This window comes from Sturnira hondurensis, unplaced genomic scaffold (assembly GCF_014824575.4).
Source record: "Sturnira hondurensis isolate 20B ecotype Veracruz unplaced genomic scaffold, ASM1482457v3 Scaffold0015509, whole genome shotgun sequence".
Taxonomy (NCBI): Eukaryota; Metazoa; Chordata; class Mammalia; order Chiroptera; family Phyllostomidae; genus Sturnira; species Sturnira hondurensis.
Genome location: NW_028088140.1, coordinates 10,192,068 through 10,215,762, shown reverse-complemented (window position 1 = coordinate 10,215,762; position 23,695 = coordinate 10,192,068). Strand labels below are relative to the sequence as shown.

The 23,695-nt window shown below is 40.1% G+C and overlaps 1 pseudogene; it reads left to right on the top strand.

The window, feature by feature from the left end:
• Window positions 1-245: 245 nt before the first annotated feature.
• On the top strand, window positions 246-6,831 carry LOC118999902 (14-3-3 protein theta-like; annotated as a pseudogene).
• Window positions 6,832-23,695: the final 16,864 nt, after the last annotated feature.

Genomic DNA, 23,695 nt, shown 5'->3' with positions numbered 1-23,695 from the left:
TATTTCTTGAACACGTCACACCCCCTATCCCACTTACAGCATGCTTTAGATTGACAAATTTATGAACACATCCACAACTTTCAGAAAGTTTTTTCTCTACTGGCAAATACATTTACTTTTTTAAAATTGGAGTTTTGACCTGCTCCGTTTCCAACTTGGGCCAGTTCACCCCTCTTTAGGCAACCTAGTGGCCCCCCTCTACCAGGAAGTCACCATATTGATGCCAAACTTAGTGTGGACACCTGATGGGCACAGCGCACTACAGCTCAGAACTCCTGGACTCAAGTGATCCTCCTATCTCAGCCTCCCGATTAGCTGAGACTACAGGCACATGCCACCACAGCCTGCTGGTGGCACATAGTGCCAGGCACGGAGAAGCCTCTCCCCCAGTTCCCACCGGGGAGAAAGGGAGGTGAGGGAAACCAATTTCCCCTCTGCGCCACTGTCTGTCCGGGCAGAGAGACCCAGCCTCCCCTCCACTGGCTGCGAGCGTGCATGCAAGAGCAGCTGCAGCTCTAATGCGAGCTCACCCATGTGGTTGCAGAACCCACCAGGCAGGCCATGTGACTCCCAACAGCTGGCGCGAACCATGAGAAGGGCCTAGCTAGTACGCATTGGCCCCTTCTCTTCCATACTTCCAAAATGTAAAGATCCCTTATCTAGGAGACATTCAGCAGCCCGCAAACTGCTGAACTAGCTTCAAACATTGCTCTTGTTCTCCAAAAAGCCTGTTCCCCGTGGTTGAGGATTCACAGAAACCTCTAAAGAAATTTTTTAACAAATAAAAGAATGTTTTTCCGAAATTCCTACCATCACAAGCACAGTGACTACAAAACCAGTCTCAATAGCGCTTTTTTTCCACCTGCACCTTTAAATCCTTAAGCCGGATGACAGAGGGAAAAGGCAAAACTGAAGGGGCAGCAAGAGGCAGCTTAAAAGAGTTTGCTGAGATGCCTGTAAACTGTCCTGTAACTAATTGATGTTTTTAAAGCTGATTAAAGGGGAAATCTTTGCTCTTTCTCACAAGCCTAGACCTAGTTGGGGGTTTTGCCACGGGAATCGGCTTGTGGGTGTTTTTACAGTGTTGCGGCGAGTGCTTTGTGGCTCTTAACTGCTCTATTCGTGCCCACAAGGTTGCGACAAAAGCTTGGTAGAGAGAGCAAGGCCCCTGCTTACTAAAGAAGGTACAGTTGCAAAGTGGTAGCAAGACGGGCAACCTAGGAAGAAAGCCCTTTTCCTCTGTAATCCAACACACCCTATGACATTCCCAAACAGCACTCAGGGTCCTCGGCCCTTACCTGGATTAATGCATGCATACTCCAACCAAGTTGGTGTGTTGTCCACAATGACGACAGCTCGAAGCCCTGGGTCCCTGTTGGTGGGCGCCAGCTGATGTGGACACCGGCCCTCAGTGTCAATGTCATTATGGATGAAATGAGACATTCACATGGACTACTGAGTCTGGTGGAGGAAAAGGGACAGCATGGCTTTTCTCTCAAGGGGAGCAAAAGCCATGGCCCTTTCGGTGACCCACCTTTATTGGGTTTCTTCCCACATTACATTATGGTCCACATTTACTATAGCAGGTTGCTTTAGATGGTTACCTTTTACAGAAAACAAAGGAGCCAATGCTACTAATCATATCACAGAAGAGGGATATTTGCAAATGAAAAGGCAAAAGTGGCTGGACCAGTTACACTGGTTGTTGGAAGGTTTAGCATGGATTTTAGGAAGTTGCTTTGAAGTTAATGTTTGCCATTAGGGACTGCGCCCATGCCACTCAGAATGGTCTCCTATATGTCTCACTCATTGAAGCTCCTCTTCATCATTTCCTCATTTTCCTAGACCTATGGGCTCTGGATAATTCTCTTTACATTTTCCTTTCTAAAAAGAATTTCCCAGTTGTTAGATCCTCAAGGACACATCCCTAGTAGATGAGGAGGCAAGAATTCAAAACCAGGCAGTCTCTTTCTAGAAGCTGGACCACTAATCCTCGCAGCATGTTTCTAAAGAAGGAGCCTGGGGAGGGACACGGCCTAGGCACGTGGGTGAGGGCGGTGCCAACGCAGTGGTTGCAAACTCCAGTTCAAGGCTGCTTTTGAGAGCAGGTGGGTGATATAGTCAGGCTGGTTTTAGAGAAACGAATGCACGTGCAGGGTGGATATAGTTTTTTGTTTCATCACTGTCTTGTAGTAACTATTTCTTCCTCTAGACCTTTGCATTCTAGTAAAACTAGAATTCCTAGGTAAACTATTTTTCTGAAGTTCCTGAAGTAGAGCATGCAGATTGGCAACCCCTCCTCAGTTTGGTGCACGCATGCGTGCACACACACACACACACAGAAATCCATTTTCTATATGAGACACGCCGTAATTAGCTCTGTAAAAACTACCAAAGCACAAACTTTTCTCCTTTTCAGACCTTTCCTTCCCAGGTCTTCCCAGTCCTTGCTTATTTCGTTTAATAATACTCAGGTAGGTACAATTGCTCTGTAACAAACTACCTCCAACTTACTGGAGTAAAATAACAACAATCCTTTGAATATTCTTACGGTTTGTATTGTATGAGTCAGGTTCCTGGGACCTTCAGGCTAGTGATGTCAGACAGTGACTGAAGCTGTAACATCAGATCAGGCCAGGGGGTGGAGCACTGATGCAGCTGGGGGATGGATGGGCATCTCTCCCTCTTCATGAGTCTCGGGGTTCCTCACGCAGCCTTTCTGTCTGAGTTAGTTTGGGTGTTCTCACAGCATTATGGCCTCAGGATATTCAGATATCTTATGTGGCAGTTCAGGGCTGTAAGGGAGAGGGTTCCTTTCCAGCCAAGGAAACAATGGCTGCATCACCTTTAATGACCAAGCCTCAGAGGTATCCTATTGGTTACAAGCAGATCTGAAGCCTGCTCAGATGTGTTATCTTACTGTTTTCTGCCTCTCGGTTGGTACTAGAGTAATAATGGTATAATAGGTACCAACACCCCCAAAAGCAAAAACTTAAAGGTCACATAGTTTACTCCCCTGATACAATGACTAATTAATCTCTTTTTTAAAAGTTTATTATTTAGATTGACTTTCTTTTCAAATTTCAATCAATTTTTTAAAATGTAAATTTTAACAAGTTTTAAACTTTATTTTTAATAATCGTATATGTTTTTACCAAAACTACCCAAAAAGCCACTAATACAATAATAATTATTTTCAAGGCATTGATGTTTTTAAAGAAACAATAGCAAAACACACAAGGGAAAGACAAAGCAGAGGCCTACGTGATGAATAAATGCTGAAGGGAAGGGTGGTTTAGGGAACAGTTAGTCAGAAATCTCTCCTGGGTGGTGTGTCTTTAAGCTTTCCTTTAAGTGAGTGGCTCAGTTAGAGAGATGGAATGAAGAATGGACTTCACATAGAGATGGGGCAATGGGACCCAGACTCAGAATGGAAATAAGAAAATCATGAATGGCTGAGGGTGAAAACATAGGATTGACTCACACCAAAGTCTTTATTACTCTGAGTTGGAAGAAGAGGCAGTGATCCAATAGCTAATTGTTAATTTCCCAGAAGACTAAGAAACAGATTTGCAAGGAATAGGAAGCATATGGACCAAGGGTTTAAAAACTAGAAAGCACCAAATTCTAGGACAGACAATGGGTAAATGTTCCAGATGTGCCATTGGATTGACCTAGATTTAAATTCTAGGAGTTCTTCCCACTAGCAATGTGACTTCAGGAATATGCTAACCTCTCTCAGATTCTGTTTCCTCACCTGCAAAATTGTGTCTCCCTCATATGCTCATTGTGAAGATTAAATAGCATGTTTGTGAATTACAGTAGAGCAGGGGCTGGCATAAAGTAAACACTCAGTAAATGGCAGCTCTGGTAGTTCTTATTATTATTATTTCCATGGAATCCCCAAAGTGTTTGAAGAGGAGCTTTCCCTGCTTCTCCACAGCATCACATTGGAGAAATGCCTACTAACTTGTGAACTTTTGTCCTGGTTTTATTAATTAGCATTCATATAATTTAATATTATCAAATGACTGAAGAATATTTTATTTGTAACTTTAATACCTCTCCTGATAGAAGGTAGGTACTACAGCAAAATAGAAACAAGGAGAGCATGATTAGAAGAGCATATTAATGAGATGAGTAATTTGAGTTACCCAGAGTACAGATCTGAACGCTGAACTAAAACCATGAGTTGAAAAAGACAAACAAAAAAACTGTGGGCTGATGATGGAGTGGGCTATTCTCCTTCCATCGCATTCCCTCACCTGTTATGCATGAATTATCTCTTCAGAGGAAAGCCTGAAGAGATATTATTTTGTTTCCAAGAGATAAACAAATTATTTTGTTTCCATGTAAGAATTTTACAATATTCAACTGTTGTTCTGAAATCTTTGCGAGGTGTTCCATGCTATTCCAAAGATGTGTAAGTACTATGAACTAAATGTTTGTGCCCCTCCAAAATTCCTATGTTGAAGGCCTAACCCCCAGTGTGATGATATTTGGAGAGGTGTCCTTTGGGAGATAATTAAGTTTATATGGGGTCCTAAGATGGGGTTTTCATGATGGGATTAGAGCCCTCATAAGAAGAGACAAGAAAGCTTCCCTTTCTTAATCCCCATATGAAGATGTGGTAAGAAAATAACCATCTGCCAATCAGAGGGTCCAAACCAGACACCAAGTCTATTGACACCTTGATTTTGGACTTACCAGCTTCTGGAACAGTGAAAAATAAATGTCTGTTGTTTAAACCACTCAGTCTGTGGTATTTTAATGGCCAAAATTGACTAAAACAATAAGGAAATCAAATGTTTGTATTTAGAAATACATTTCTCATAGAAAACCTGATTTAAATAATAATTTACTTCAGAGGGGAACCCATTAACTGAATCTGTAATATCGTTTAAATACAAAATATTTTTAAATGTAAATGCATTTTTCAAACTGTTACAATATTGTTTTAAAAAACAGGGAAAATAAGGCATTAGTCTATGAAACAGGAGCCCAGCATTCAGTCCTGTACTCTGTTGTATGGATCTGACCACATCATTTACCTCTCCAGCTCACGATTTCTTTATTTGTAAAAGGAAGTGGTAGGAAAAAATTTGTTAAAAACACTATAAACATTTTCCTTCCCATTCCTATACCCACTAAGATGAAGGAAGCTCACTAGAAAAGGAAACTCAATACGGAAACTAAGAAAGGCCCTAACCTCAAACTACCACTCTGAAGAATGTCAGCAAAGAACACCACGTGAAGTAAGCAAATCAAGAAGCCAGGCTCTGATGCAGGGTTCTCTTGCTCCTGGATGAGTGCGAAGTGTGGAGAGGAAACTGAGGCACTTCTAATTCTATTCACCTTAGAGAAATGAAGGCTTCAAAGGCTGGATGGGCACCCTGTTTTGAGTCATTTTTCTGCTGAAGTTCTCCAAGAGGTAAGAGCACATTTAGAAATTCTATTTAAGATGTATTAGAGTCTTCAAACTAGTTAGAAGAGAAGCCATAATGCTGATTTTGCAAAAACACTTTACATTAGATGGAGGGAATGTCAAAGGTCACTATCAAAGACTTGAAGAAGGAACACTGATGAAATTATTGGGCCAGCAATTCCCAAGTATGCCTTGGCTCTGCCATTGCCAAAAATAATGGGACAGGAAAAGATAGCCTTCAGTAAAGGAGGGACTTACTTTTTTTCTTCTTAGAAACTGCTTGGAGGGTAGTAGTGAGGAAACACTGAAGCTCTAAGCTCAGCAGCTGACAGATGTGCCATCTTTTCTGTCTCACCTGGTGTCCCTAGTGTGGCAGAGGAGTAGTGAACTGGGACCACAAAAGCTGGCCACTTAACCAGTCTCATTGTGAATCCTCATCAAATGGCTGGATGGGAGAATTTTGCAGGTTCTAGCGTGGCTCAACAAAATAATTGTTCCTGGGACTGACAAAGAGTGAAGCTGAAATTCCAGCCCCGTTAGAGTTTCCCCTTTGGCAACTGGTGTGAGCAACAGCAGAGTTGTTTTTCTATTTCTAGCTATAGCCATGGCTGTGTAGTGAATGAAAATGGACACAACCTACTTTCTTTTTGGAGACCTCTGGACATCCAGCTGAAATTGTTTTAAGAAACCACAGTTCTGGCTGAAACCAAGATGAAGACCCACTACAGTTGTCAAATGAGAGCACAGCTTCCTCTCAGTGGCCGACAGGAACATCATCGGGGGCCATAGGTCTTCCTAGATGGTCATCTGGAGCTTCAAGCAGAAAACCAATACCTCCAATAAGGAGTTACATATGATTAAGAACTCTGGAGAAAGTAGAGTATAAACTGAGATCTTTCTGCACCACCATCCTGAGATTTTGAATAACCAGTACAAAGAATCCAGAAAGTTTTATCTAAAAATGGAGGTTACTTCTGGTACCTTTGTTACATGAGGTCATGATAAAAAACAAACTATAGATCATTCCCATGGAGCTTCCCAAATAGCACTTGCTGTAAACATAAAAGAGATGCAACCCATACACTCAGTCAACTTTGGGCTGACTCTTAGCTTTTCTACACTTTACTATGAGATCCTTAACAACCCAGAGCTTGTCTGCACACTGGCTGAAACCACTTTTGATGAAACCATCACAGAACTTTATGCACTGAATGAAGACTCATACAAAGGCAGTGCCCTTATCCTGCAGTAGCTTAGAGAAAATAACATCATGGACATCAGACAATGCAGGAGATGAATGTGAGGTGCAGAAGGAACAGACAACTAAATGTATAGAGAGTGTCATCCTTTTTCCCAAGAACCCTTTTACACATCTCCATTTTTTACTCCACTTGGATTCTCTATAGCAAAGAAACATATTCATGTGTATGGAATCAACTGTTAGAAACTTCACAATGGATAGACTACATTTCTTAGAGTAAGTGTGGTAACATAGATAAATCTCATAAACTGCCTCTTCTTCAGATGTGAATAATATGTGTTAAGTGTTATATGGAATAAAGTGGATATTTTTAAACTAGGAGGAGAAAAAGGGATGAAGGACAGAATTCCTCTAGAAGGAGAAATAAGATTATAGCAAAGATGGGCACATAGGTTGCTTCCAACACTTGGCTACTGTAAATTGTGCTGCTATGAACATTGGGATGCATAGGTTCTTTTGGATTGGTGTTTCAGGGTTCTTAGGATAATCCCAGCAGTGGAATTGCTGGGTCAAAAGGCAGGCCCATTTTTAGTTTTCTGAGAAAATTCCATACTGTTTTCCATAGTGGTTGTACCAGTCTGCAATCCCACCAACAATGGATTAGGGTCCCCTCTTCTCCATAACCTCTCCAATACTTGTTGTTTGTTGCTCTGTTTATGATGGCCATTCTGACCAGTGTAAAGTGGTATCTCATTGTGGTTTTAATTTGCATCTTTCTGATAGCTAGTGATATTGAGCATTTTTTCATGTGTCTCTGGATCTTCTGTATGTCCTCCTTGGAGAAATGTCTGTTCAAGTCCTTTGCCTACTTTTTAATTGGGTTGCTTGTCTTCTTAGAGTGGAGTTGTGTAAGTTCTTTGTATATTTTGGAGATTAAACCCTTGTCCGAAGTATCATTGGCAAATATGTTTTCCCATATAGTTGGTTCTTTTTTTAATTTTAATACTGTTTTCTTTAGCTGTGCAAAAGCTTTTAATTTTGATGGGATCCCATTTGTTTATTCTTTCCTTTATGTCCCTTGCTCTAGAGGACATATCAGTAAAAAAGTTGCTGTATGAAATATTTGAGATTTTCTTGCCAGTGTTCTCCTCTAGGACTTTAATGGTGTCACAGCTTATATTTAAGCATTTTATCCACCTTGAATTTATTTTGGTGTATGGTGTAAGTTGGTGCTCAAGTTTCATTTTTTAGCATGTAGCTGTCTGGTTCTCCCAACACCATTTGTTGAAGAGTCTATTATAGTAAATGAATGGATCAAAAATTATGGTACATATACACAATGGAATTTTATGCTGCAGAAAGAAAGAAGGAGCTCCTACCCTTTGCAACAGCATGGATGGAACTGGAAAGCATTATGCTGAGTGAAATAAGCCAGGTGTTAAAAGACAAATGCCATATGAGCTCACCTTTAACAGGAAGCTAAACAACAAAACAAACAAGCAAGCACAATAAAAACAAAGACAATGAAATAAGGAACAGGGGGACAGTGACCAGAGGGGAGAGGGGGGTGAATTTCAGAGGAAAAAGGGGAAGGATTTACAAGAACTAGTATAAAGATTACATGGATAACAACTAAGGGTGGTGGAAATGGGAGGGAGGTGGGGAGCACTGGGGGGGGTGGGGTGGGATGGGAGTAAAAGACAGAAAACTGTACTTGAACAATAATTAAATTAAAAAAGTATTTTTTAAAAGATTATAGCAAAGATATGGATTCAAGTCCATACCTTTGACCTGTGCTGGTCAATAGGTGGCATTAAAGTAGCTTGGATGCCAACTGGGACAAAGGTGGAAATAAATATTCAGGATAAAGGCAGCTTTTGGGTGAATATGTGGGGAGGCAGTGAGAGTGGTTATTAATATCTGAATATATCTTATCTCTTTTCTACAATGTTAAGTGTTTGAAGTGAGAAACACTTCCAGGTACAACTGAGACATTAATTGAGAGTAATCAATGTTATAACACATGGGAGATAGCATATATTCTCAGTGTCCAGATCAATAAAGTTGTTGGTGGAAATGAAAAATGTGTCTTTATTTTGTAGAAAAATTAAACAAACTTTTTGGCCAATCCAATAAATTCAACAGGGCAGCTTACAGAGTAAATGCTCAATAAATGTCAGTCGTTACAATTCTATACAATGATCACAGTGCACATAGTTAGCATATGCAGTGTCAATGGGTACTGGGAGCTGCATAGTTGAATGAGATGCTCACAAGCCTGATATTTATCATGTAGGGACTAGCTGGCATTAAAATATTCATAGAACTGTTTGGTAAGGTGAAAATCATTTACATTGGTGATATAACTCTTTGCCTTAAAAACCTCAAAGCTCATTGAAACGATATCTCTCTGATTACCATTTAGATGTATACTTCATTGAGTGTTTCCAAATAAGTATTGTATGAATATTGCAAAGCTAGGAAGTGTCAGTCCTTACCATGTTCAGCTCTGACCAGACATAGGTAATATAGACCTTTCGATTTATGAACTCAGTTCTATCATTACCTAGATAAGGTCACTAAGATAATCAGGATGTCATTAGAGAGAGGCTGGAATTAGTCTTGCTATTCTAATAATCAGTGAATTAGAGGGGAACTCTGGAGTACTTGCTCAGCCACCAAGCTGTATTTTGCCTTCCTAACTTTTGACTCTAGAAGTTCAGGTCGTGTAGCTGGGCTTCTGCCCACCTCCCTGGTTTTCACGTCAACTTTTTCTGAAAATGTATCTCAGTCTTGGACCCCAGCTTGGGCCTTGACAATCTGCCTATCCATTTCTCACCCTCTTATCCTGACACCCATACTCTGCTACTACCTCTCAGGTGCTGGACAAGCTTCTGCTTCAAACCCTGTTGACCCACCTGGAACACCTGTCACCACCTCTCAGACAAACACTTCTATAGTCTGGGAGGTGACCACAACCATCGCATCCTCTCTTTGATGCTGATCCCAGCCCAAATTAACCTTGCATTCCCCACAACAGATCCTGTTATTGTGACTACTGACCAGGTCAGCAAAATCTGTCCAAGCTGCAGGGTTATTCTTTCCTTGTCTATTTCTGCCTTTTTTTTCCTTCTTTCCCTACTGGCTCACTTGTAGCTAATAGAAAGGGAAGATTGGAATGGAATAACACAAAAGCTGATAGTATAAAGAAGGGAGTAACAAAAACAACTCTAGCTCCAGAGATGTAAATGCTATGCATAGAAAATAGAAAATAAAGTGATTCTGAAATTTTAACATAGCGAGGTGGGGGATAAATGTCACAGAGGCAATGCGGAAATAAAATGGAGCTTAGCTCTGTTTGAGCCCTGTATCTCATGAATAGGTTATATGACTTTGAGCTAGTTAAGCTCTCTGAGTCTCAATTTCCTCATGTATAAAATGGGATTATAAAAATGTTTATTTTGCAGGGCTGTTGTGAGGACTAAGTAAGATAAGGCTAACAAAAATGCTCCATTTTGGGTGGTGCCTGTACCACCCATGACCATTCTTAGATTAGAAGTTGAAAAGTAATACCTATGAGTTGGACTTGGCTCAAAGATTAGTTTTGTTTGGCCTTGTGTCACAGGTCCCTGAGACGGCCCCCAGGTTCAATGATTCACAAGGAGGAATTATAGGACCATATGTGTAGTAGTATTCATGGCTATGATTTATTTTGGCAAAGGATACAAAACCAAATCGTCAAAGGGAAAAGCAGATGGGGCAAAGTCCAGGGCACACCAAGCACAAGCTTTCAGGGGTCCTGTGGAGTCAGTTGCCCCAGCAACTGTTGTCACTATTCCACACAGTGACAACATATGCGAAATGCTGCCAATCAAGAAGCTTATTAGAAACTCAGCACCCGGGTTCTTTTTAGCGACTGGCCATGTGAGCAGCCTCTGCCATGCACATACCAAAACTCTCAATTCCCAGAGGAAAGCAGGTTCTCTGTATGAACCATGGTGTTTGTGCAAAGAGTTTAGGCTCTGCGAGTCATTCTTATCAGTTCCAAGAATGGTGGGAACCTTCCCCAAATTCAGGTTTCCAGATGCCATACATGGCATCTGGAAAAAAACCTTACATGGTTTTTAAAAAACCACGTAAGTAGGGTTTTTTAAACACAAGCAGTTAGATGCCATACAGTCTACAGATGATGTTTACAGAATTGTGCACCTGCAACCTGTATACTTTTGTTAACCAGTGTCACTTCAATAAATTCAATAAAAAAAAAAGAATAAGCAGTTAAGCCTGCTATGTTAATCCTTTTGGGGGTGGGGGCAGTGATGGCACAGGGCTGAACAATATTTGCCCATGCAGTTTTTTAAATTAAATTAAATGAAATTTTTAACTTAGTTGTTATCCTTCAAGAGCAATGCAGATTTCATTCAGGATTTTCAGCTTCTTGGGAAAAGTAAGATATTGTGGCAAAAATAGATCTGCATTTCCATATGACAACAATTGATATTTCCTTTTAAATAAGACAAGTTCCCTTAAATTCACCCCATCTCCACCACTGTCAGTAGACTTTTCTGCACTGAATACCAACTGCCATTTAACATCATGCATTTGTGACTTTGGCTAAGGGCTTCTTGAACCAGGAGTGGCCAACTGCCCAGAGGAAGAGAAAGAAGCAGGCATATGGAGCATCACACAGTCATGATAATTAACAATAAAACAAAAGGATCATGTTCGTGAATTCCTGCTGGTAGGTCTTCAGAAATGCCTTGAATTCAAAACTGCACTTCCTATTATAGCAATTACTTATGGGAATCCTTGTTGACAAGACAACACTTTCATGGCTATTTACAAGTCTCTTTTATTTAAGTTAGCTTGAATGAGTCTTTGTTCAATCTACCCACCAAAAGATTACTGACTGGAATAGTGATGATACAAATAAAATATAACTGAATATATATATATATAAAGAGAGAGAGAGGGTGTGTCAGTTAGTACTTTGTGAATGAAAGCCATTGTTATTATCACCACCATCAAGCCTTGTAAGAATGGACTAAGATATGTCAACAGAGAGGTAAATCTTGTTCAAAGAAAACAGATCCAAAGAATATTCAAGTAGTCAAGTAGTAAGACATATCAATATATCCACTTACTTACTAACTCAAATGTTTTCTGAACATCTACTATGTGACAAGATAATGCTAGATAACAAAATATTTTATCTTTATATTTCTAGCACCTACAAAAGTACCAGGCACAGAGTTCATACTCAGTAAGTGCTTCCTGACTTCGTAAAGTTCACATATTCGGAGATCTAGAAACGCAACAGTAGAGATAATGAAAATAATCTCATCCAGGATAAAAAGAGGAAAACAAAGCGACATTGTTGCAAGAGTATGCTCTATGCTACCTAAGCAGACAGATGTTCTAGATGCTGCTTTTCTACTTCCAGTTGCAAAACTGGCACAGGGGCAAGCTATAGAGAAGGAACTGCAACTCTTTCAATGTCTATTAAAGGTTCCATTCCACTAAAAGAAGAGAACTTCAAAAACTCTTTATGTTCTGCTTGATGATTTTATCACTCAGAATGCGAAGAGCCAAGCAGGATAATGCATACGAAGGGAGTTGGAAGCAGGCCTGGGGTTCAGCACAGCTGCCCTATGCCACGGAAGACTGCCTGTTAGATTGTTGTAAGAAAAGAATGACTTGGCTGCTTGCTACATCACTGTACCAAAAAGGAGCAGCAAATGTTCTTAAAAAATAAGTGTACCCAACCTTGCAGTTTGTCTTTCTCATGCTCTGCTTCAAAGCTGGCTCAATATATAGAGCCTGACTTCACCAATAAACAGTTCCCTCCTCTGCATCCCAGAGAAGGAACTCCACCTGACCCCACTTTGACTCCATCTCTTTACTTCTCAATCCCCCATCACCTTCCCTCAGGACCTGACCCATCCAGCTGTGTTGGTCACAGCACAGAAGACTGAGGAAGCAAGTAGGAGAACTTATATATTGACTTGGTTTTAACTAATAAGGGAAAACTAGTTGGTGGAGAATACAAAAGCTACTAGGACATCAAGAAAAAGAGGCAGTGTCATATTAGAGTTGAACACTAGGAGAAGAATCTGTATTTGTTAGTATTCTATTAGCTGTAAGCAGCAGAAATCCAATTTCAAATGGAATCAGACACAGTTGGGTCTGGGTTTTAAAATAATGTCATCAGGAACCAGTGTTTCTGTGTTGTTATTAATTGTTGCTGTGTGCTGGCTTCATTCTCAAGACAGGTTCACCTCTCACAGTGGCAAGATGACTTCCAATAGCTTGAAGCTTACATTCTACAAGGTTAGTAACCTCATTGAAAAGAAAGCATCTCTTTCCCAATAGTTTTAACAAAACTCTAGGATTTGAGAGTTGTTTGATAGGCTTGCATTATGGGCCCAACCCTAAATCAATTATGTGACCTGTATGGGGGATGAGAGTAGAAATATACCAAGAACAGACTAGGTCTGAAACTGAGGACAGAAAGTCAACAGTTATTAAACCACATGGACCAAAAAGGAAAGAATAGTTTCACAAAGGAAAATTAAGGTGCTACCATAAGAATTAGAAGTACTGAGGGTTTACTCATTTATTCATTCCATCGACAAATACTTACTGAGTGACTACTATATGTAGGCCTATTTTAGATTCCAGGTATGAAACAGTGAATAATGTAGACAAAAATCCTTGTTCTACTGGACCTTGCATTCTAGTTGGGGTGAGAGAGATAATAAGCAGCTACATTAACAAAATATATAATATTTTTGATATATAATATATAATATATAATATCACCACCATTTCAGGTGGTGATATGTGGTATGAAAGAAAGTAGCAGAAAAGGGAAATAGAGACAGTTGGGGAGAAGGAGTGCTATAATTTTATGTGAGGTTATTAGAGAAGGTTTTATGGAGAAGAGGCCATTTGAACCAAAAGAGATTATGGAATGAACTCTGTAGATACCTGGGCAGGTGGGGAGAGGAAACAGCAATACATATATGGGTTTGTACCTTGCATGGTGAGCCAGAGGAAAGTAGGGGATGTATTCAAAGAGTGTAAAATGTCCTGTAAGCTATTGACTTTGACTTTACTCTGAGTGGGAAGCCATTGAAGAGCTTGAGCAGAGTAGTGGCTTAATCTAGCTGATATTTAAAGGTGTAGACTGAAGGAAGAAAACATTAGGTAAGAGATTAGTGCACTAACCTAGAGTAGAGAGGTTAACTTGAAGGTAGTACCACCATGAATGAATTGGAAGGATGGAATTTCTATTAACTGAGATGGAGAAAACTGTGGGAGAAACTAGTTTGTAGGAGAAAAACTAGGGGTTCATATTCCATTTTAGAAACATTAAATTTGAGTTATCTATTATGACTCAAAGTGGAGACATTACAGGCATGTCTGAAATTCAGGTGAGATTCCTCCGCTGTAAAGTTCTTAGTGTGTAAGCAGTATTCAAAGCTACGAGCCTGGGTTAGATTACTGAAGGAGAGAGAATACAGAAGATAAGAGTTCAAGAATGAGGTTCTTCAGAGTTTACATGTCAGCGTATATCACAGAATCAGCAAAGAAGACTGGAGGCTTAGATGAATCAGCCAAGACAAGACAATCTAAGAGAGTGAGATATTGTCAAATGAAGAGAGGTCAAGTAAAAATTAGGACTAATGTTTGGGTTTAACTATGTGAAGGTCTTGACAGGGGCAGTTTAAGTGGTGTGAAGGGGAAGAAGACACCATTGGAGTCTGTTCAAGAGAAAATGAGAAGAAAGAAATTTGAAGGCTACAAATGTTAAATAACAACAAAACAGTTTGTTTCTGTGTGTTTGCAATAAAAGGGAGCAGAGAAATGGGGCAGTTACTAGAAGAAGGATGTCAAGAGAAGATTTTTTTTAAATGGGAAAATTTATATATCAATAGAATAATCCAATGGAGAGAGGGAAGGGCTGATGTGTGGGAGTGACTTCTTGCAAGTCCCCCAGGTGCCATGGATGAAAGTGAATAATGACTGAGACATGCTGAGATCTGTTTGGGGAGAAGAAGTGAGCTGTGGCCCGCTTCTCAGGGGAGACAAAGGCCAGCAGCGGCCAGTTTCTCTGAGGAGAAAAAGGCCCTGAGCCCCCTGCTCCATAGTCCTTTATTGGGTTCTAATACACAGGAATACTGGGCAGCAAGGATCAAACAGTAGATAACATTTCAAAGATATCTGAGGGCTTCAGAGTCTGAGTCAGTGTCTGTCAGAAAGAGTTGTAGAAACTTTGGGAGACATACTCATTTCCTCTCGGGGCCCTTATCATATGAATGAAAGCACTCTTAGCAGAGCAGATTTCACAGGTTTATCAGCAAGTCTTTGTGATGCTAGATTTTTCCCCAGGACACACTCTAGCAAGGCAAGGAGCTGCACCTCTCCCAACAGGTATTCAGGCTTAAGGGGATCAGAGACAGGAAGTGCTTCTCCCAGAGAATATTGGGCTATGTCAAAGCCAGAGGGGTGGGGGGTGGTGGTGAGAGTCCATTGTTCTTTGTTGCAGCCCCCCACCCCAGTCCTTCCATGAAGGCCTCCCAAGTGATCAAGCCTGGCTTAGGTTGCCCTCCGCTGTGGGGGAGGGGTCTTACCCGCCATTGACTTCTGACCAAGCTTTGGGGGCAAGGAGAGGAAACTGAGGTAGTGTTTGCTACCAGAGACAGGCTTTGTCTCCTGAGGCTTGCATTCCAAAAATTGTCCCTCGCCCTTAGCCACAAGGGGTACAGATACAATGCCTAGGCAGAGCGGTCTACAACACTGATGTAGGAGAATAAAGCAATGATGAGGGCAGAATTGATGAAGCAATGTTCTTGAGGAGACAGGCAAAAACAACAGATGCTCATTACAAGAACATATGGGAGATTTTAGAAAAACAGATTTCTAAAAGCTCACAGTATAGACAAGTATGGTTTTATGGCCAACATTATTAAAAATGAACAACAGATTAAGGACAATGAAAGAGAACAAGGAGTAAAATTCTGTTGGAGTGGAGGATTCTGGTATAAATCTAAATTTCTAATCACCATTGGCATCCAGACATGCCTGCAAGGGTTAGTGATATGGCAGAAGCTCTCCATTATTGTGCTTAAGGAGAAAAGGAGTCTCCTGGGAAAGAATTCATCCTGAGGAAGAGAAATGAGCCTCTTACGTTTAGATCAATAACTGGTTGAAGGGGAGGGCCAATTAGTAAGTAAAACATGATGTCTGTCTCAGATTTAGCCTCTGGCCTAGACTCTATAAACCCATTTCACAGTCCTAGAGAGAGAGTAATACAAGAAATGAAAGCTCCATTTCAATAAACTGCAAGATACTAGGATCAGAAGGCAATCCTACTTGTTACTCATCTGTTGATGCTAACGCATAAAGGAGTGAAGCCTTGATCCTGCTTTGGGGCAGCTTGGCCTCAGTATATTAATGACTTAACTTTAACATTTGATGAGTCTGCAATGGACTCCAGCCCTGACAGTTGTGGCAGCAATAGAGGCCAGCCCCCATCACCCTATAGCAATGGGAACTTATTCCAAGAGTGGGAGAGATTTTAATAGTTCATAGCTTCAGGAGCCAACACCCTTAGCATAGACCTCACCTATGGTAGTGGCAGTGGTCAGGTACTATCTAGTGACTTCAAGAGGCTCAGGCAGCAGAGAGCATCAAAGGGGAGTAGGGTAGGAGAGAATCATGGCAGACACAGGTGGAGACTGAGATGACTAATTTATGAGCATCTGTGTCATACCACTTTAGAACCTACTGAAACCAACTGGATGAAACTTTTCAGGTTGCTAGAAGTCCCATGATACATGTTTGGGGTAAAAATCAGAAGTACTATTTATTACTACTAATATGGTTCCATTTTATACTTAGGCTGGTGAGGCTAGGAAACATAGGTTACAAGAAATTACGATCACATCAAAATGATAAGGAAGAAAATACTAAAGAAACACATGTGGCTAAAGAGAACTGAGATATGTACTAGTGACACAAGAAGATGTGCACAACCAAGAACATATATGAAAGAAAAAGCTAAGGAAGGATACAGTGCAGAGCCAGCTGAAATGGAGGATAACAAAACAATTATAGTTTAAAAAACTGTTTGTAAAAAGAAAATGATGTAATGCTGATAGATGACAGATTGCTTTACCTTTTTTTTTGAATAAAGAAAATGACCATCAAAATGGGAGGTTGAAAACATAACTAAGCAGAAACTGCTTTGGATGATAATGATTATGAGATCCTCCTTATTATCTACATTTTTATCTATTTGCTAAAAGTTTTAGGAGCAGCACTGTTTTACTTTAAAAATTCTTAATATTTTATTGAAACCAAGTAATTAAAATTTGACACATGTCAATGATTTAGTAAGAGTTTGACTCAGTGCTTTAGATGATGCAAAGTCTATTGTTCTTGACAAATTATGTCCTGTTACTAAGAGGGGACAGAGGTGATGGTGAGACAATAGCTGGTAGCCTTTAAGGCATGATGGAGATCAAGAAAATTGCCAACTGATTATCTCTGATGATTTTTACAGTTGATAAAGCAAATTTTATATCTAACATTAGCTACTGTTGTCTGCTGTATAGTAGGCATTGTACTAGATCAGGGGCCTGTAAATTATGGCCCACAAGCCAATTTCAGCCTGCTGTCTGCTTTTGTGCTAAGAATGGTAAGTTAATTCATTTGAAAAGAAAGAAAAAAGGAGTATTCATGACATGTGAAAATTATATAAAAACAAAATCTCAGTGTCCATAAATAAAGTTTTATTAGAACACAGCTATGCCCATTAACATATTTTCTATGTCTGCACTTTTGCAACAATGACAGAGTTGGGTAGTTGTGACAGAGATATGTGGCCTGAAAAGTCTAAAATTGTTACTATTTTGTCTTTTACAAAAAATCAGCAATTCCTAGATGAGGTACACATATGACATTATCTCTAATCCATAATATTTGCAAAAATTTGTATTTTATTAGGTCTTCTCCATATCTTGTCTAAGGAAGAGGGGCTGGGCAGCAACCATTAATTCTGTTTGCACTTAAGTAACTTGCATAAGGTCACACAGATCACATGGTACTTGTGTTGGTCCTCTGTCTCAACGCCCACACTCTTTTGTTTGTTTTGCTCATTAGATTCCACATATAAGTGAAACCATATGGTATTTGTCTTTCTCTGACCAGCTTATCTTCCTTTGCATAATGTTTTTCAGTTCTATCCATGCTGTCACAAAAGGTAAGATTTCCTTCCTTTTTATGACTGACTAGTGTTCCATTCTGCTCATGGGCTCTTGAAAGCCCACACTTTATATAACACCAAACAGTTAGAAGAATAGTGATAGCTGGATGTTTCATTTTTTAAATATATTTTATTGATTAGGCTATTATAGTTGTCCCACTTCCCCCCTTCATTTCCCTCTACCCTGCATACCCCCTCCCCGACCATTTCTCCCCTTCAGTTTGTGTCCATGTGTCACAAGTTCTTTAGATTCTGTATTTCCCATAGTATTCTTGCCCTCCCTCTGTCTATTTTCTACCTACCGTCTATGCTACTTATTCTCTGTACCTTCTCCCCCCTTCTCCTCCCACTCCCCTGTTGCTAACCCTCCATGTGATCTCCATTTCTATGGTTCCCCTCCTGATCTAACTGTCCTCTTAGTTTGCTTTTGTTTAAGGTGTGGCTGTTAATAACTATGAGTTTGCTGTCTTTTCACTGTTCATATTTTTTATCTTCTTTTTCTTAGATAAGTACCTTGAACATTTCATATAATAAGGGCTTGGTGATGATGAACTCCTTGAATTTGATCTTATCTGAGAAGCACTTTATCAGTCCTTCCATTCTAAATGAAAGCTTTGCTGGATAGAGCAATCTTGGATGTGGATCTTTGGATTTCATGAGTTGGAATACCTCTTTCTAGCCGCTTCTTGCCTGAAAGGTCACTTTTGAGAAATCCGCTGACAGTCTGATGGGCACTCCTTTGTAGGTGACTGTCCCCTTATCTCTTGCTTCTTCTAGGATTCTCTGCTTCATTTTAATCTTGGCTAATGTAATTATGATGTGCCTTGGTGTGTTCCTCCTTGGGTCCAACTTCTTTGGGACTCTCTGAGCTTCCTGGATTTCCTGGAAGTCTATTTCCTTTGCCAGACTGGGGAAGTTCTCATATTTGTTCAAATATGTTTTCCACTCATGGCTGTTCCTCTTCCCCTTCTGGTATCCCTATAATTTGGATGTTGGAACGTTTAAAGATGTCCTGGAGGTTGCTAATTCTCTCCTCATTTTTTAAAATTCTTGTTTCTTCATTCTTTTCTGTTTGGTCTTTTTTTTCTTCCTTCTGGTCCACTCCATTGATTTGAGTCCCAGTTTCCTTTCCATCACTATTGGTTTCCTGTGCATTTCCCTTCATTTCACATAGTTTAGCCTTCATTTGTTCCTCTAATTTGTCACTAAAATTAACCAATTCTGTGAGCATCCTGATCACCAGTATTTTGAACTGTGCATCTGATAGGTTGGCTATCTCCTGGTCGCTCAGAAGTATTGGCTCTGGGGCTTTGAGCTGTTCCTCTTGAGCCATAATGTCTTGGTCTGTTCACACTTGTTACATACGAAGGGTGAAACCCTAGGTGTTCACCAGGGTGGAGCGACCTAGTCCCTGGGTTGTGATGTTCTATTTGGGGGCGGGGTCAGAGAGGGGCAATGGCGCTTGTTCCACACTATCTCTCAGGTTTTGGTCCCCTCTACTGTTTTCTGCAAGCACATTGGGCCTTTCTGGTGCTGGTTATCGGGTGTGTGGGCCTGTGTACCCTCCAGGACCCTGTGGATCTCTCCAACAAAATCTCTGTGAGCCTGGGAACCTCTCCCAGCACCTCAACCCCCAAAACTTTTTCCAATTGGTGCTTTTTGGCTTTAATTCCCGGCACTGGGGCCCTGGTTCCAGCAGTCTCTCTCACTGCTTGTTTTTTTTGTTTGTTTGTTTTTTGTTTTGCCTGGTTTATCTGTGCGCAAATGTGTGACCGTGGTCAGCCAGCTGCCTTGCATCCTCACTGGGTCCACCTGTTGCCACCCCACACCTGGGATCTGCCAACCACTGACTGTGCACCTGTGGGTCCGGTTGTTTTTTCCCGAGCAACCCTGCTCCACCAGCCACTGACTCTCCCCCCTCTTACTTATCTGGCTGAATGGTTCGTTGTCATCGGACTTCTGTACAGTTCAATTTTCTGTGTTTTGGTTGCATTTTTGTTTCTAAAACTTTGTTGTCTTTAAACTTGGTTGTGTGAAGAGGCACAGTGTTTCCACCTACACCTCCATCTTGGCTGGAAGTCCTGGACATTTCACTTTGTAACAATTCATTTACATTTTATCTTTACCCGAGGGTATGCTCATTGATTTTGGAGTGAGAGAAAGATAGGGAGACAAGGAGAAAAACATTGATTTGAGAGAGAAACATCAATTGGTTGCCTCTCATGTGCGCTCTGCTGGGGCATTGAACTTGCAACCTAGGTATGTGGCCTGACTGGAGATGGAACCCATCACCTTTTGGTTTATAGGACAATGCTTCAACCAATTTAGCCACATTGTCCAGGGCCCACTTTTTTTTAATAGAAAAAACAATACTCTAGAAATTTTAATCTAGTAGGTTTTATTTTTTATATATTTTTTATTTTTCAATTTTTTTTTATTAATTATTTTTCAAGTACAGTTTTCTGTCTATTACTCTCGTCCCATGCCACCCCAGTGCTCCCCCTCCCTCCCATTTCGACCCTTCTCAGTTGTTGTCCATGTATACTTTATATATGTTCCTCTAAATCCCTCCCCTATTTCCCCTGAAATTCCCTCCCCTCTCCCCTCTGGTCAGTGTCAGCTCTTTCTCTATTTCAGTGTTTTTGGTTATATTTTGCTTGCTTGTTTGTTTTGTTGTTTAGCTTCCTGTTAAAGGTGAGATCATATGGTATTTGTCCTTCAACACCTGGCTTATTTCACTCAGCATAATGCTTTCCAGTTCCATCTATGATGTTGCAAAAGATAGGAGCTCCTTTCTTTCTGCAGCATAGAACTCCATTGTGTATATGCACCATAGTTTTTGATCCATTCATTTACTGACAGGCATCTAGGTTGCTTCCAACTCTTGCCTATTGTAAATTGTGCTGCTGTTAACATTGGGGTGCATAGGTTCTTTGGGATTGGTGTTTTAGGGTTCTTAGGATACAATCCTAGCAGTGGAATTGCTGGGTCAAAAGGCAAGTCCAATTTTAGTTTTCTGAGAAAATTCCATACTGTTTTCTACAGTGGTTGTACCAGTCTGCAATCCCACCAACAGTGGACCAGAGTCCCCTTTTCCCCACACCCTCTCCAACATTTGTTGTTTATTGCTTTGTTTATGATAGCCATTCTCACCGGTGTAAAGTGGTATCTCATTGTAGTTTTAATTTGCATCTCTCTGATAGCTAGTGATATTGAGCATCTTTTCATGTGTCTCTGGATCCTCTGTATGTCCTCCTTGCAGAAGTGTCTGTTCAAGTCCTTTCCCCATTTTTTAATTGGGTTAGTTGTCTTCTTAGAGTGAAGTCGTGTGAGTTCTTTGTATATTTTGGAGATTAAACCTTTGTCTGAGGTATCATTGGCAAATATGTTTTCCCATACAGTTGGTTGTCTTTTTATTTTAATGCTGTTTTCTTTAGCTGCGCAGAAGCTTTTTATTTTGATGAGATCCCATTTGTTTATTCTTTCCTTTATAGTCCTTGCTCTAGGGGACATATCAGTAAAAATGTTGCTGCGTGAAATATCTGAGATTTTCCTGCCAATGTTCTCCTCTAGGACTTTAATGGTGTCATGGCTTATATTTAAGTCTTTTATCCACCTTGAATTTATTTTGGTGTATGATGTAAGTTGGTGCTCGAGTTTCATTTTTTTGCATGTAGCTGTCCAGTTCTCCCAACACCATTTGTTGAAGAGGCTATCTTTACCCCATTTTATGATACTGCCCCCTTTGTCGAATATTAATTGACTGTAGAGATTTGGGTTTATTTCTGGGTTCTCTATTCTGTTCCATTGGTCTATGTGCCTGTTTTTATGCCAGTACCAGGCTGTTTTGATTACAGTGGCCTTGTAATACAGTTTGATATCAGGTATTGTGATCCCTCCTACTTTGTTCTTCTTTCTTAACATTGCAGCTGCTATTCGGGGTCTTTTATGGTTCCATATAAATTTTTGAAGTGTTTGTTCTATGTCTGTGAAATATGCCATTGGTACTTTAATAGGTATTGCATTGAATCTGTAAATTGCTTTGGGTAGTATGGACATTTTGATGATGTTAATTCTTCCAATCCATGAACACGGTATACGTCTCCATTTGTTTGTGTCTTCCTTGATTTCTGTCTTCAGTGTTGTGTAATTTTCTGCATACAGGTCTTTAACCTCCTTGGTTAGATTTATTCCCAGATATTTTATTTTTCTTTTTGCTATATCGAATGGGATTTTTTTCTTGATTTCTGCTTCTGCTGATTCATTGTTAGTATACAGAAATGCCTTTGATTTCTGGATATTGACTTTGTATCCCGCTGTTTTGCCAAATTCATTTATTAGTTCCAGCAGTTTTTTGGTAGAGTCTATAGGATTTTCCATGTACACTATCATGTCATCTGCAAACAGTGACAGTTTTGTTTCCTCCTTTCCGATTTGGATGCCTTTTATTTCCTTTTCTTGTCTGATTGCTGTGGCTAGAACTTCCAATACTATATTAAATAGAAGTGGTGAAAGTGGACAACCTTGTCTTGTTCCTGATCTTAGTGGAAAAGCTTTCAGTTTTTGCCCATTCAGTATGATGTTGGCTGTAGGTCTTTCATATATGGCCTTTATTATATTGAGGAATGCTCCCTCTATTCCCACTTTGCTGAGTACCTTTATCATAAATGGGTGTTGTACCTTATCAAAAGCTTTTTCCGCGTCTATTGATATGACCATGTGGTTTTTGTCCTTGCTTTTGTTTATGTGGTGTATTACATTTACTGATTTGCGGATATTGAACCATCCTTGCATCCCTGGGATGAATCCCACTTGGTCATGGTGTATGATCTTTTTGATGTATTGTTGGATGCGATTTGCCAATATTTTGTTGAGGATTTTAGCATCTATGTTCATCAGTGATATTGGCCTAAAGTTTTCTTTCTTTGTTGTGTCTCTATCTGGTTTTGGAATTAGGATAATGCTCGCTTCATAAAAAGAGTTTGGGAGTTTCCCATCATTTTGGATTTTTTGGAATAGTCTGTGAAGAATAGGGGTTAGCTCTTCCTTAAACGCTTTGTAGAATTCTCCTGTGAAACCATCTGGTCCGGGGCTTTTGTGTGATGGGAGTTTTTTGATTACTGCTTCAATTTCATTTGCTGTTATTGGTCTGTTCAGGCTTTCTACTTCTTCTTCATTGAGTTTTGGAAGATTATATTTTTCTAGAAATTTGTCCATTTCACCTAGGTTTTCAAATTTCTTGGCATACAGTTCTTCATAGTAATTCCTTACAATCCCTTCTATTTCTGTGGTATCAGTTGTAATCTCTCCTCTTTCATTTCTGATTGTGTTTATTTGTGTCCTCTCTCTTCTTTTCTTAATGAGCCTACTTAAAGGCTTGTCTATTTTGTTTATCTTTTCAAAAAACCAACTCTTGGATTCATTGATCCTTATAATTGTGCTTTTGGTCTCTATGTCATTTAATTCTGCTCTGATCTTGGTTATTTCCTTCCTTGTACTTGCTCTGGGCTGTCTTTGTTGTTGTTCTTCGAGTTCTTGCAGGCGTCGGGTTAGGTTGTTTGTTTGAAATGTTTCTATTTTCTTTAGGTAAGCCTGTATTGCTATGAACTTCCCTCTCAGGACTGCCTTGGCCGTGTCCCATAAGTTTTGGGTTGTTGTGAGTTCATTTTCATTTGTTTCCAGAAACTTTTTGATTTCTTCCCTAATTTCAATCTTGACCCATTCGTTGTTTAATAGCATACCATTCAGTCTCCATGATTTTGGATGTTTGGGGTTTTTTCCTGTGGGGTTGGTTTCT